We start from the raw sequence: 16,579 nt of genomic DNA, 5'->3' as shown, positions 1-16,579 counted from the left end.
ATATTTTGGGATGTTCCAAAATAAAATATGGGAATTTTTTAAAAAGTCAATAGATATACTATTGACATACTTACAAATATAACGTGATTTTAAAAGTCAATTAATCTATATCCCTAAAGTTTAAACATGTTAATGAAAGAGTTTTATTTATTTTATATACAAAATAGAAAGCTTCAAACACATGTATACTTAGATTAAATTATAATTTAATCTAAGTGTACATGTGTTTGAAGCTTTCTTTTAGAAACTTAAACCCTGATCCTTACCTCTCCATCCCTACATAAACTTTATACTTGTGGAGTGACTATCATGCCAATGAAAGAAATTTTGAAAACTTGAATATTTTTCTTTTTCTTGGTTTGAAATGTAAACTTGTATATTTTACTTATAAGGTTGGATTTCTAAATGAGTAGTTTTAGGATCAAAACTTCTTTGCCACAATTTTGACGGGACAAACTATGAATAGTTGACTACAAAGTGTGTATGTATATATATATATATATATATATATATATATATATAAATTATCACTCTTATTATAAAACTATCACTCTTATTAGTGACCGTAAATTGTAGAAAACCTAATGTAGGGGGCTTTAGCCGCGTTTCTAAACGCAGCTCAAAGATGGTCTATAGCCGTGTTTTAGAAAACACAGCTATAGGTCCAGGCTATAACCGCATTTTAAACGTAGCCCAAAGTAGGTCTATAACTGTGTTTTTTACAAAACACAAATAAAAGTCTCAACCTATAGGGGGTGGAAAAACACAGCTATAGGGGGACTTGTAGCCGCATTTAAAAAAAAACGGCTATAGACCCCATAGGGGGCTATTGTCGCGTAGTAAAAGCCTCATTTGTAAATGCAGCTATAGAAAATGCGGCTATAGCCTATAGTTGCGTTTTTAGGGTCTATAGTTGTATTTTTGAAACGCGGCTAAAGCCCGCATTTTTTGTAGTGCTTGTAGTTTTTTTTAATACAAGATAAGAATTCTATTTTAACCTAATTTAAGTGTATATGTGTGTGAAACTCCATCCTGAAGGCTTAAACTCTAACCTTTGCCCTCCACCTCATCACAATAACCTTGTACTCGTAGAGTGACCATTCTGTTAAGAATGCGCGGTAGTAAAAATCTTGAAATTGATGGTTGATATGCTTAGGTAGCATTTAATAATGGTAATGGTAGTACCTAGTATGTAATCTAAAAAAATTGGGTTTGATATTATGTTAAAATTTTGTTTAAAAAAAAAAATGATTATACTAAATGTAATTGCGGTTGGCTATGAGTTATTGTGAACTTCATTTTTTTCCAATAACAATGGTTCCAAAATTTTTTTTTTTTAATTAATATTTAATTTTACATGAAAATTCTTATTTCAAATACATATAGTTTCACATACATGTAAATAGGGAGGTATGAAAGCAATATACATGTACAGGCAATTTCTAATTACATAGATCTGCAATTTCCAATAACAAGTTACATTTAACTTATTTTAGTTAGATAATTATGTTAATAAAACACTTATAACATTAAAGAAATGTACCCTGTAATAATTTCCCCAAATTCTCCCAAAACAATTGGACCAGTTTTAACAAATTCTCTACTACTTTTTCACAATTGAAACATAACCCAAAAACCAAAATGTGAGGTGGAATTCTGATCCAAACAATTCTAGTTTACAATTACTTTTGCCGACAATCATATTCAGCTCTAATCTATTCGTAAGAATTCTAGGCCTCTGGGACCATGGAGAGGTGTAAACTTGTGACTTCTTTCTTGTACAGTCCTTATCGGACAACGGGACAACGATTGAACAATTAAACTTCATATATAATTAAATGCTTCTACTAATTTTTTGTATCTATACTCTTACATGCTTTACTCAATATTTTTTTATTTAAGGTGAATTTTGATAAACCCATCATTGCATTACATTTTCTTCTTATATTCTCTATACTTGTAAAATTTCAAGAAAATTTAAGATCAATAGCTATGCCATCAATAATATTTTTTAAATTTCAAGTTTTTGTAATTTAAAATTATGCATAAAATATAAGCTTATAGATAATGTAATAAATAATATATAATTGATACAAAATTTGATATTTGTATTAAGAGCGTAAAAAACATGCAAATCAATAGTTATATTTTCAAAATATATAGTAATATATATTTTTTTGAGTAAGGATTTTCTTAAGCTACAATTAATTTTGTAGCTAAACTTTATTCTGTTAAAAATTAATTGATTTCTTATTTCTTTCAATTACACCATTTTATTATGAGAACCTTAAAATTGATTAAAAAAAACTTTTTGTTTTATAAAATTCTTTAGATCCATTTGGTCGAAATTCACATTCTCTTTCAAAATCTCAAGACCTTAACTTCATAGTCATAATACATTTCCACAAATGTTTTGATTTTTCTTAAAGACTTAAAATTCCTCAAATTTTTATTTTAAAAAAGAAACCCATGTTTTCCAACTAAAATTATCAATGATGTGAAGCAAATAGTTATTCTTATCAAGCAATGATGATTTGATCTGTCTGTGAAAATTTTTATAGATAAACTATAGTCTTTATTTTTGTTGTTGTATTAGTTTCATTTAAAAAAAAAAAATATTTTTTTTAATACTAAAAATCTATTGGTATTATTACGTAATAATAAAAAAATTGGCCATAAAGTGAATGTCATAAGTTGAAATTCTATTATATAATAATAATAATAATAATAAAAAGATTTTGATGAAGTTATTGTCAATTCTTCAATGAAACAAGTGTGCATTAGATATGATTGTTGCAAAGTTACATATTGTTATAAAAGTTGTAAAATTAGCTAAATTGGTCGGTCTGTTAGTTGTTAGTTACTGCTCTACTGTAACAATTAGAGGATTTATTTAAAAATGGTTTTTAAATTTTTATTCTCATTATATATATAAATATCACCCTTGTATAGATTAGATTCACACAATCTCTCAAGAGTTGGATTTCACTCAATTGCTTTCCTTTCGTCTTTGCCTATCTCAATTGACTTTCCGTGTCAATTTTTTTTCTTCTTCAATTTCATCAATATTTGAGAATCTTTCGTCTTATAACATAGAAAATGATAACTATATCTAAAATGGGGATGTACAATGGAGTGTTTTTGTTTGTTTGTTTTTATTTTATTTTTATTTTTATTTTTTATTTTATGCTTCTTGCCACTGAAATTTTATTTACTTTTAAAATCTTGGAGGTATTTTGAACTTTTAGAAAAAAATTCTAAACTCATGTTGTAAATTTTAATTCAAGTAAGTACCAAAATAGTTGCTGATGATAAAGATTTAAGAAAATGTTAAAGTTATTACAAAATTTATGCAATAAAATCCACAAACTGGTTTGACAATAAATATGTGATTTGTTCATTTGAAAAATATTATAAATAAAGATCTAAATTACTTTTTTGTTATCAGCAGCACATCAATTTTGTAATATAAAACATATTTAATAAAATTTATAACATCATTGACACCACTCAAAAATATATAAAATCGTTGCAGGTTGGTATGGTAAAATAAAAACAGAGAGGGTTGAGAACATGGGAAGTTTATTGGCGGGTCTAGAATTGTCCAGCTCAAGAAGGAATGCATAATTCATACAATGTATAATTATTTTTAAAAAAAAAAAATTAAAATACACTTATCAATAATTCATTGATTTATAACCACAAGCATAGTGATTGTATATCATTTTCTAATATTTCTCCACAAGTTTATTTTATTTTATTTTGAAAAATGTATAAAAATAATATCTAATGAAATATTAAATACACTTTAACAAGTGTATTTAGGATACTTATTAGCAAGAACAATAAATCTAATGAGATAGAATTTTACAATCTTCAAAGTGATATATTGTGCTTAGCGCATAAGTGATATTGTAGTAAATTTATATAAAAGTAAAGTTACTCTGATCACATGTTAACGCTTTAACAAGTTTCGAAAATGATATCTATTTAGCAGTATTAGTGGCATTTCCTAATAATGAGATGTTGGCAAATTTGAGGTTGAAAAACCTAGGACAATTCCCTCTATATTGAATAATTAATAATAGCCATAAGCTTGAAAAGACCTTGCATAAAGGGACCTCCAACTCCTAGTACTTCTATTATGGATGGAGTAACAGAAATACAGAATACTTTTGCCATTATGAAGTATTTACCACAAACAGTTTTCTTTTGTATGAAGCTCTTGTGTGGACTTTCTCCAATTAGCTCATCACTACTTCTACACCCTCTTTGACTGGGAATGAACAATGAAAGGATCATTTTCAACACAAAGCAAAAAAGTCAATATATGAAACAAAATGGGCATTGCCATATTCATTCTTTATACAAAGAGAGAGAGAGAGAGATTACCATACAAATCAAGAAAGAACGTAGTGCTGGTGCATGGGAAATTAAGTAGTGAAATGGAACAAATGTAGTAGTAGTAGAATGGCAGGACAATTCTCCTTTGGCAGGAATTGGCACTCATGCATGCAAATGCACACAACATTACTGCCTTAGGAGAATTGCCTGTTATTCTTCTCTACCCTCTTAACACATCCATTGCCACCATTCAGTTCTGCGTTTTGCCAAAACTTCCACGGCCAGCCTTTTATTCTGTGTGATCCGCACATTAGATATGGATATTCCATGGAACTAGATTGGCATATGCTCTGGATTATTCCCTCTCGATCCACCTCATCACTTCTACTATGGCCATCGTGGGCCCCCTTTCCATTGAAAGGACTTTTCTTTCCCCAATCTTTTTCATTCCGTACATTTTAGACCTGGTTAAGAGCAAATGATCAAACAGACATTGGGTTTTCAGGACGGGTTTTGGCATGAAGCTAAATCAATATTTTATTTCTTCCATCTTATTTTGATATAATTTAACCATTATTCCTAACACATGCCTTTTGTTTTCAAGGAAATATCAAATATTCATTTAAAAAGAAAAATGCATTCCTATGAAGAAATATATGCCGGCTATGTTGTTATATACATATTAAATGAAATAAAAATTAAGGCAAGTGCGTGTGGTAATACCGTAATAGTGGATAGATAGAATGCAGACACAAGAACAAAATTGACCACGGGAATAATATTTTTTAATTTTATTTATTTGTTTTTTTTTTTCCTGGTCAATGAGAACATAATATGTTAAAATATATATATATATATATATATATATATATATATATATATATATATATATATATATATATGAATTATACTATATACCTTATTATATATCTTTAAGTGTATCCATGCATATGCATAGGGATACAACTTACAAGCTAATATATATTGATAGGTAAAAGTTAGAAAAAGTTCAATTATAATTTGAAATTATAATCTAATTTTGCACTGTGTCTAAATTTGTGTGGAAAATTTATGTGGAAACCATACCATAATTATCCACTTACATTGGTGCAATGTGTTCACTTAAGTTTTTTTAATCTTTGTGCCAAGTGAGTTAACGAGTGCAAAATACTAAAAATCTAATATTAATGAACTATAAAATAAAATAAAAAATCACATATACTCAATAAAAATTACCACACATTCTATCTAATTAAAAATTAGAAAAAAAAATTATCATAAGTAGTATTATGTTAGGAGCGTGGTGTGTGTGTGGGGTGTTACATGCGTATGGTGCTAATGATGGGTGCGTGTGGTGCTGATGAGGCATGCGCAGGGGGATTCATGTGTGTGGTGCTGATGAGGTGTGCCTGTGTTCCTGATAAGGGGTGCGTGTGTTGCTGATGGGGCATGCATGTGTAGCTGATGAGGCGGGCTATGTTAGTGTTGCTAGGGTGTACAATATAACTGTGCCATAGATGGGGTTGTGATTGCCTAGCACGCATTGTGTACTTATACTTTAGTATACATTTTTTTGATAATCTATACCTTAGTATACATATACTTGTATTAGAGTTGTACCTACATTAATATTGTATTGTATTAGAGTTAGTTATTGGAGTTAGTTAGTTAGGATGAGTTGGATGGCTTAGCTGGCTCGGGAGGACAGTTAGGGAATTGGTTATTGGACTGATGTGCTATCTAGGGTATTAAACTGGAAGGGTGATTGTAGAATGGGAACATGATTGATATTCTTACCAGAATTTTCCTTTCAATTCTCTCCATCTCTCCTTTCCTATTTTCTCTTTGTTCTAGGAGGCCTGGTTGTCCTCGAACTCAACTGCCAAACTCCTTAATTCCAAATGCTACTCATCAGCACCTTACACATGCAGCACCCCACACATGCCTCATTAGCACCACACATACCCATCATCAGCACCATACGCATGCAGCATCACACACACACCACACTCCTAACATATTAAGTTTTTAGGTAAGAATTTTAATATGTGATTAATTATGTTCACTTTTTTTTTATATAAAATAAATTGACTCATTATATATATTTTTATGATAAAAATTCTGTTTAATTTTAAATTTATTCATACGTATGCATGTGTTATACGATATTCTTTTAAAAAATAATTTTACTAATTATTTATAGGGCAAATTACAACTTACCCACCTATGGTTTGGCCGAAATTTAAATTACCTACCTGTGGTTTGAAATTTGACACCTTACCCACTTGAGGTTGGTTCAGTTAAATTTCCTTAACCTCTGATAAAAACATGGCTAAATATGTGATTTTATTTTACTTTTATGTTTCTTTCCTCCAAAAATGCAAAAAACATAAAAATACAAGATCAAATAAGATAAAAAAAGAATCCAGTGGAACACTTGCATCATGAGATTTCAAATCATAGGCAAGCAACTTAAATTTCGGTCAAATCTCAGATGGGTAGTGTCAAATTTTAAATCACAGGTAGACAACTTAAATTTCAGCCAAATCACAGGTGGGTAAATTGTAATTTGCCCTTATTTAGATTTTTATAATAAAAATTGTATTTAATTTTAAATGTATCCATGGATTTCCATGGGTTACATGCTAGTTTATTTAAAGCTGAAGCTTAGAAAAAATCCAATTGGATTTCAATTTAGCTCTAAAATCCATGGGTTTATTGATTTTTTAAATATAAGAATGTTATAACAATTTTTAAATTTTGGTGAAGGTTTTAACTTCTCATCGCAATAATCAATGAGTTTGTTCAAAACATATTAAAAGTTTCTTACAAAGTTTTTTTTAAGAGTTTAGAAAATATAAGAATAATCATTGATAGTATTTAACTTATATAGGAATTGAACTATTTTTTTTTTTTTTTAAAGAAAATTTATGTTTATAATTATACATTTTAGGTGTATCTATTATTATGTATGGGGTTACAAGCTAGTGGTAATAACTAAAAAGAATGAAAGCTATTGTAGTGGATGAAAAAGTTAGGAAAAATTCAGTAATATGTCTTTTATAGTAGTTTGAAAGAAAAATTGCATAACCTCTATATTTAATCATACAAAATTTCTTAATAAATACACTTAATTTACTTATGCAACAAGAATTTGAAGATCAATAGATACGGTCATGGAACATACTCCAATTACATGTTACAAGGAAGCTTAGTATGTAATTAGTGGACCTGAGTGTATGAATTAGAGATTTGTTTGAGAGTTTATTTTCAATTAAAGGACCAAAAGTCCATATCAAAAGAAAAGGTTAAATTTTGCTTGTTTTTAAACATGAAAAATTTTCTTAATAATTTTTATGTTCATATTCTTGTTATGTTACAAACGTTTAAACATATGTTCAATATAATTTTTGAATGAATCATATATATATATTTTTTAAATAAGTTTTATAATGGTGGAGACCTATTTAAGATTGAAAAAAAAAAAGCAAAAATAACAATTTGGTTCCTACATTTTAGGGTCACTTTCAATTTGGTTATAAATTTCGCAGCAGTGAATTTGGTCTTTATTATTTTTAAATTGTGGTTAATTTGGTTCATACCATTAACTCATTAAAGGATAATACTTACGTGGCATAAAATGTGCACAGTTGTCAACATAAAGCTTATGTGGCTACTAAAATAATAATAATCAGAGATTCAGTCATGGAGTCATGTCCAAATTCCAACTAAGATAACTTATGGGGATGTGAGATAGTAGTAAAATTTTGGGGATCTTAGTTCTAGGTTTTGAGCCCTTTTACTCTCGATCCTTCTTGGTTTCTCTTTCAATTTGTTGTTTTTGTTGTCTATATGTTTGAGTGTGACTTTCATTGCATTTCTATAGTGGGTTTTCACTTCTTAGCCTAAAGTTGTTCACTGAGGTCTTAATTAATGGCTGGATTCTCAATTTTTTCATATTTATTTATTTTTTTCCCAAAATTGGATTATTGAGTTTTTTGGGATTTGTTTGATCTTAATTGTTATCATGCATCTGTCAATATGGAAACCCATTCCACACTACATAGCTCTTATTTTAGATAAGAACAACATATATTATACTAAGAGTTGTTATCATTTTGGTACAAAAACCAGAAAACAATCGTTGATTCTTAAGAAATTGCAAAAAATCAATCGTTGGTCAAATTTTGTATACAATCTATCTAAAAAAATATGTTAAGAGTTTTATTTATTATAATGTGAAATTAGAGTACATTACAATTAAGGTCTTTGCTCCCTTATATACAAAGCAAATCCACCAAGAAAGGAAAATAGAAAAGAAACTTCCTAGTCATTGGAGTGGTTCTAAAATCAGATGCCAGTCATTAAAAATTTAAATGAAGATCATATATTCCATGCATTCGACACTATACTTTCTTGTGCTAGACCTCTTTACTCGAATTGTAGGGTTATGCCTGGGATACGATTTTGTACTAATCTCATGAATTTTTCTCTCTTTACAAGAGGAAGTAGAGATTGAAAACAAAATTTGTTATGTTTGTATTCACTATTGTTGCATATATATATATATATATATATATATATATATATATATATATATATATTTGGCAATGTATTTTAATCACCGAAAAGATTTTTATAATTTTTGCATTATCAATCTTGTTATGTTATGTATGTTTAGACATATGTTCAATATAATATTTGAATGAATCCGATATTTATTTGGAAGGAAATTTTATGACGGTGGAGACTTATTTGTGGTTGAAAACAAAATTTGTAATGTTTGTACTTATTATTATTTTATATATGTTTGAATATATGTTTAAGAAAATCTTTAAGAAAGAAAAGTCTCTATTTAAAGTTTGTATTCATATTTCTCAAGCAAGTTAAATTACTTATGTTTTATAAAATGCTTTATATATCTGTACAGAACGGGACCCCTAGACCTATTTGGGCCTTGGGCCTTGAACTCCAACTTTGCATTATGGCCCACAGGCCCAACCCATTTGCCCAAAACTAGACTCTAGGCCTGCCAAGGTCATGGGCCCGGGCCTCATGACATTACGAACGGCCCAAAACCTGTTGAGCGAACCGCTATAATACGTGTTCATAGTATCCCGTAACCTAGGATATGCTTGGCAAGGCACACCTCAAACTGGAGCATGATTGATCGGGGACACTATACCTCGGTTACACCGATATCGCCCTGGGAAAAACCTCTGCCGAAATCCCTTCTGAAGTGGGGAGCTAGTTCCAATGCCATTCTCACCACACCTCACTCCCAACTAAACATCCACTTAGCAATAACAACATTGGACCTCTCCTACCACTAACCACAAGAGTAATCATGACTCCCCACTAATCATTGGGCTATAAATATGAGAAGATAGTGAAGAAGAGGAGGTTGTTGAAAGGTTGGAGAGAAAATTGAGGGCAAGAGCAAGAGAGCAACATGAGAACAACAACAGTGGGAGTAGGGGAACTCCTTAGGAGAAGTTGCTATGTTGGGTCTCTGTGTTCGGAACTACCCAAGTTAAGAAATCCAAAACCCACATCAAAAATAAATTGTGAGCCCAAGTGAGGCCCAGCCCATCAGCCTTATTTTTGGCGAGCACAATTGGCGCAGTCTGTGGGAATCTCCTATAAAGTTATGGTTCAAAGGAGACCCACACTCGGGAGAAATGTCTGAAAGGTGTTTGGGGAGTTACGCTGAAAGCGGTTCGATAGGATCTTCTCGGGGATCCACATGGCGAGAACAGAGACACAAGAGGCACGAAGATAGGGACCGTGAACAAGAAGGAGAACATTCTGGCCTTGGGGAGGGATCGTACCAAACCCATCTGACGATATCGGAAGCTTCAAGGCACGGGTAACTTGATGAAAGGGATGAAGAACTTGAGCGATTGCACAGACTGGTGATAGATTTGGAATTAGAAGCGAGGGGCAGGCAAAGGAGAAGGGACCGAGACAACTGAGAAAGGAGGTCTGATAGTAGGAGAAATAATTATGGGGAGGGGTCTAACCAGTCCAATTCCCGTCGACATCAGGACCGCTCACCCTCACAAGAGTCCCGTTGATGAAGAGGCCGTTCACACTCGTAGGAGTCCTGTCAACGACGGGATCGATCACGTTCACGAGAGTACACAAATTGGGGATCAGATTCCTCGGAAGAACGACGGCCCCATAATGCAGCCATGGACACTATGAGCCGCGCCTTACGCAGGGCAGCTCAGTCGCCGTTCTTAGAAGGAATTGAACGGGCCCCAATGCCGAGTAGATTTGTGCAGCCACCATTCAATGCCTACGACGGGAAATTGGACCCGGTAGAACGCATCATTATATCCAGATGATGTCTCTGCATACTCACAATGATACCTTGATGTGCAAGGTATTTCCCTTGAGCCTCGGGCCCACTACTTTGAGATGGTTTAATGGGTTACGGAAGGGCTCCATTCACAGTTTTGCCTAGTTTATAGAAGAATTTGGTGTCTGGTTTGTTACTTGTAGCTAGGTACCGCAACATCCTTCGCAGTTATGCCAGTCGGTATTGGGAGCTTTTTAATGAGATTGGTGGATGCAATGAGACGATTGCGGCAAGCACCTTTAGGATAGGGCTACCCGAGGATTCCGAACTATGGGAGTCGTTGACAAGGAGGCCTCCCGAGGATATGAGGCAGCTTATGAGGCGTATAGAGGAGTACAAACACTTGGAGGACGATCAGCTACAAAGTAAGGGCAAGGTCCCGTTAGCGAATCGTCCTTGGCAGAGTGGATTTCAGCCAAGGCCTTGAAAGGATTTAAGGATACAAGGGCCAAAGCTGCGGCTAGGAGAGGTGAACGTGACGTTTAAGAAGCCGATACACAGAATTGTAGACCGGATCAAGAACGAGCTAAACTTCAGATGGTCAAACAAGATAGGGGGTGACCCATCTTGCAGGAATCAGAATTTGTACTGTACCTATCATAGGAATAAGGGGCATACCACTAAGTAGTGCTGGGTGTTAAAGGATCATCTTGGGCAATTGGTGAAGGCAGGATATCTGAAGGAGTTTGTGGCAGATGCAGGGAATAGGGATGCCGGGTAAGGTATTTAGCAAAGAGGGAACCCTCTCTACCCCCATTAAGAGTGATCGAAGTTATCCATGCTGCCCCGAGGGGTACTGCAATGGCCGGGAGAAAAGGGATGTTGACCGTAGTGCCCGTGGAAAATAGCTCGGGCAAGCAGCCACCCGAGAAGAAGTTAAAAGTTGTTTAGGAACCCATCTCTTTTAACGATGATGACTTAGAAGGAACGATTCAGCCGCAGGATAATGCGTTGGTGGTGACAGCTCGGATAAAGGGTTTCATAGTAAAGAGGGTAATGGTGGACCAAGGAAGTAGGGCCAATGTGATGTATCCAGATTTGTTCAGAGGGCTCGAACTGAAGAAGGAGGACCTCTTGAAATACGATACACCCCTGGTCAGGTTTGACAGTCAAGTGATGATTCTTGAGGGGTAAATATTGATGTTTCTCACAAAATCAGTAGGTTGGATGATGCGGATTAAGATGATGTGTCTGACCTGAAAAAGAATTGACAAAAGTCAGAGGAGACCAGGGTGATCGGCTACAAATCCTCCGATGATGAAGTTAGTTTCTTTCTTCAGGAAATTTGAAATTTCAAGATTCTAGGAATGTTGTCTAGAATGAACTTACCCTTCTTCATAGGAGTCGAAGTGTTTATATAGGTCGATGTAAGCGGTTATTCTCATAACTCCCCCTATTATTAAGGAGTCCGTAGGATTTGGAGTCAAATCTTGTAACTACTGTGGGGGTTACGTTTCTTTGACTATCGTTTCCATAACTGTCGTTGGAAACGATTCATCACAAAGTGTAGAGCTTGTCCGTCCAAACTGCTGTGGGAGTTACGTTTCTTTGACTATCGTTTCCATAACTGTCGTTGGAAACGATTCATCACAAAGTGTAGAGCTCGTCCGTCCAAACGTTTCTAAGGACGGACGAGCTTTTTAAGGAAGCTCGTCCGTCTAAACGCTTCCAAGGATGGACGAGGTCATTAAGGATGCCTAGGACGATCACTACACGCACTTGGTTCGCCCTAATTGGTCTTTCATTGGACGAGCCATATGGACGAGCTCAGGAGTTTGTGTTTTTTGTAACACCATCAAATATCATTTCCCGTGAATATGGAAGGAAGGGAAGTGACAGTGGCTTTTGAAGTTGTCACTTCGTTTTCTCTTTATACGGCTATTTTGGGAAGGTCGTGGATTCATGTGATGGGGGTAGTTCCCTCCACCCTACATGTGAAGGTTAAGTTCCACACCGAGCAGGGCATTACTATAATAAGGGAAAGTCAACAAGTGGCCAGACAATGTTTACTGGCTGTAGTCGATTGGAAGCAAAAGCAAACTAAACAAAATGAAACCGTCGAGAAGGTTCCTTTATAGCAATTACAAGAGCCTCGAGATGGAATGGGGGCTAGTTGTGTTAAGGAATTAATTAGAGTAAAGATACTACCAGATGTTGATCGGTATTTTCAGATAGGGGCAAATATGAAGGACGGGGAGAAGGTAGATGCATTGTTATTTCTTATAAAGAATGTAGATGTGTTTGCCTAGAGCTCGTATGAGGTGCCCGGGGTTGATTCTAAGTTCATCGTTTACAAGCTTAACGTAGACCCGTCATTTCCTCCAAAGAAGCAGAGGTCGAGAAGATCGGCGAAGGAGCACATTGAAGCAGTGAGACAGGAGGTCGAGCGGTTAAAAGAGGCCGGGGCGATCAAAGAAACCTTCTTCTCGGAATGGCTAGCGAATACTTTAGTGGTCAGGAAGAAGAATAACAAATGTCGAGTTTGTGTAGATTTCATGAATTTGAACCAAGCATGCCCAAAAGACCTATTTTCTATGCCAAAGATAGATCAATTGGTCGATGCCACTTGTGGGCACCCGAGGATGAGTTTCTTGGACGCCTTTCATGGTTATCATCAGATCGCCCTAGCTTCCGAGGACCAGGAGAAGACAACATTCATCTCCCTTGATGCAAACTACCATTACACCATGATGCCCTTCGGGTTAAAGAATGCCGGGGCAACGTATCAACGTATGATGACTAGAATGTTTCGGGACAAAATTGGGCGTACGGTTAAGGTGTACATCGACGACATGGTAGTAAAAAGTAAACAAGAAACGCGATATATAGAAGATCTCCAAGGGGTGTTTGAAGTTTTTCGGCAACATAAGTTGTGCCTGAACGCGGACAAGTGTGCTTTCGGGGTGGGGATTGGTAAGTTCCTAGGTTATCTGGTCACTAACCGTGGGATAGAAGTTAACCCTAATCAGATTGAAGCCGTGCAACAGCTCAAGTCGCCATGCAATCCGAAGGAAGTGCATGTGTTGACTGGAATGTTAGCCGCCCTTAATCGGTTCATTTCTAGGTTTGCCGATCACTGTTGTCCATTCTACCAACTTTTGAGGAAGTGGAAAGGGTTTCAGTGGAATAAAGAATGTGAAAGAGCTTTTCAGGATCTAAAGGAGTATTTGATGTGGGCACCCATGTTAACAGCCCTGAAACCTAGGGAAGACTTGTTCATATACCTCTCGGTGTTTGATCATACTATGAGTCTCGTGTTGTTAAGGGATCAAGGAGTGCAGCAGCTCGTGTATTACATCAGTAAGACCTTGGTTGATGCCGAGACAAGGTATTTACCCTTGGAAAAATTGGTGTTAGCATTAGTACATGCTATGCCTCACTATTTTCAAGCTCATACCGTCCACATCCTAACCGAGTATCCTTTACAATCGTTATTGAAAAGGTCCAACTTTATGGGCGAGATAGCTAAGTGGGGGACCCAACTAGGATCTTTTGATATAAGGTACAGGTCGAAAAGTTTGGTGAAGGGCCAAGTTCTTGATGATTTTGTTGTAGAGTTTTCCCCTAGGAATGGAGGGGAGGTGGTTTGTCATGTGGAATGTAGCCCATGGAAGGTATTCGTGGATGGCACATCAAGTGCTATGGGGGCTAGTGCCGGGATTGTCATTATCACCCTAGAAGGAATACGATTGGAGAATTCTTTCAGGTTAGGGTTCAGGGCCTCTAACAACGAGGCTGAGTACAAGGCCTTGCTTGCTGGATTAAGGACCGTTTTGGGTATGGGTGCCCGAGATGTGGAGATATATTTAGATTCTCGGTTGGTTGTCTGCCAAGTGCAGGGCAGTTTTGAAGCCTGGGATTCTCGAATGAAAGAATGCTTACAGGTAGTAAAGCAGATCATAAGTGAGTTATGTACGGCAAAGTTGGCACAAGTAACCAGGGGACAGAACAGACATGCTAACTCTCTAGCCACATTGGCATCATCAATGACGGAGGATGTGCCTCGGTTAATCAAGGTAAAGCTCATAGTAGAGCTGAGCATTAATACGACGATTGATGTTGGAATTGTAGTGATTTTGACGACCGAGCCATGTTGGATGGACCCAATCATTGACTTTTTAGCCGAGGATCGAGTCCCAGATAATGAGAAGGAAGCCAATAGGGTTCGTCGAGTAGCTGCTCGGTACTGGTTGTCGGCAGATCACAAGCTGTACCGTAGGTCTTTTGAAGGGCCGTACCTTTTGTGTTTGCACCCTGAGAAAGTCAATGAACTCTTGGCCGAGCTCCATGATGGGGTGTGTGGTAGTCATGTGGGGGGACGTTCATTAGCACATCGAGCAATAACTCAGGGGTTTTGGTGGCCTCAGATGCAGAAGGATGCGGTCGAGTATGTATGGAAATGTGAACAGTGCCAAAAACACGCCCCCTTGATCTACCAACTGGCAAGCCATCTGAACCCGGTAAGCAGCACTTGGCCTTTTGCACAGTGGGGGCTGGATATCCTCGACCTGTTTACCTGGGCCACGGGCATTAGGAGGTTTGTATTGGTAGCTGTTGATTACTTTACCAAGTGGGCGGAGGCTGAGGCATTAGCCAATATTCGAGATGTGGATGTTAAGAAGTTTATGTGGAAGAATATAGTCATGAGGTTTGGGGTGCCAGACTCTCTTATGTCTGACAATGGATTGCAGTTCGATAACAGAACCTTTCATGAGTTTTACAACGGTCTCGGCATCAAGAACAAGTACTCCACCCAAGCATATCCTCAGAGCAATGGCCAAGCAGAAGCCACCAACAAGGCAAGCGTGAACGAATTAAAGAAAAAGTTAGATGGTGCAAAGGGTAGGTGGGCCGAGGAACTGCCCTACGTCTTGTGGGCATACTGGACAACTCCTAGAAGGTCTACTGGGGAAACTCCATTCTCTCTCTCGTATGGAGTAGAAGCTGTAATACCGGCTGAGGTAAATTTATGTAGTGCACGGGTTGACGGATTTGTCCCCTCCCAGAATGATAGATTGCTGGTAGAACGTTTGGATTTGCTGGAAGAATACGAAGAAACCGCGACTATACAGCTAGCGGAGTATCAACAAAAACTTGTCTGGCGATATAACCAGGGCGTAAAGACAAAGGAATTCAGTGCTAGGGAATATGCAAGATACGAATGCCGGGAAGCTGGCCCCAACCTGGGAAGGGCCCTACAGTGTTACTGCCATTACGGGTGCAGGAGCATACTATTTGGAGGACTTAAACGAGAGACCGTTTCCCTGACCATGGAATGTTTATAATCTGAAAAAGTTCTATCACTGATCATCTGTACATAGGGGTGTGAATTCAATAAGATCTTAAATGTACATTCTGTTAGCTAATATGATGATGATATTTATCCGTGCCGGTGCATCATTACTTATGATTTTATTGTTATTAACTTATTAAATTACGGGGGACGTATGCGGGAAATCTCATATTACATTATTCTAAGGATAGAAACCTGTCCTCAGTACAATTTTCATCACCGAGCAAGTGGAAACCTTGAACCAAAACTATTTTAAGGATAGAAACCTGTCCTTGGTTCAATTTTCATCACCTAGCAGGTCGAAACCTTGAACTAAAACTATTCTAAGGACAGAAACCTGTCCTCGATTCAATTTTCATCACTGAGCAAGCGGAGACCTTGAACTAAAACTGTTCTTAGGATGGAAACCTGTCCTCAGTTTGACTTTATCATCGAGTAGGTGGAAACCTTGTACTAAAACTATTCTAAGGATGGAAACCTGTCCTCAGTTCGATTTTCATCACCGAGTAGGCAGAAACCTTGAATTAAAACTATTCTAAGGACAAAAACCTGTCCTCGATTCGATTTTCATCACCGAG

At 36.1% G+C, this 16,579-nt stretch overlaps 2 long non-coding RNA genes across 2 annotated transcripts in view; both read right to left on the bottom strand.

The window, feature by feature from the left end:
• Positions 1–1,430: 1,430 nt before the first annotated feature.
• Positions 1,431–16,579, bottom strand: part of LOC126726265 (uncharacterized) — a 47,750-nt gene continuing 32,601 nt past the window's right edge. Inside the window, exon 3 of the long non-coding RNA XR_007655770.1 lies at positions 1,431–3,433. This is a non-coding gene — a long non-coding RNA (uncharacterized LOC126726265). The remainder of the gene's footprint in view (positions 3,434–16,579) is intronic.
• On the bottom strand, positions 4,042–4,611 carry LOC126726264 (uncharacterized). The gene is made up of 2 exons (XR_007655769.1): positions 4,393–4,611; positions 4,042–4,276 (listed from the first exon to the last, which is right to left on the bottom strand). It is a non-coding gene; the product is annotated as an uncharacterized LOC126726264 (long non-coding RNA).

This window comes from Quercus robur, chromosome 5, assembly GCF_932294415.1.
Source record: "Quercus robur chromosome 5, dhQueRobu3.1, whole genome shotgun sequence".
NCBI lineage: Eukaryota > Viridiplantae > Streptophyta > Magnoliopsida > Fagales > Fagaceae > Quercus > Quercus robur.
This window is presented reverse-complemented; position numbering and strand designations above follow the sequence as displayed.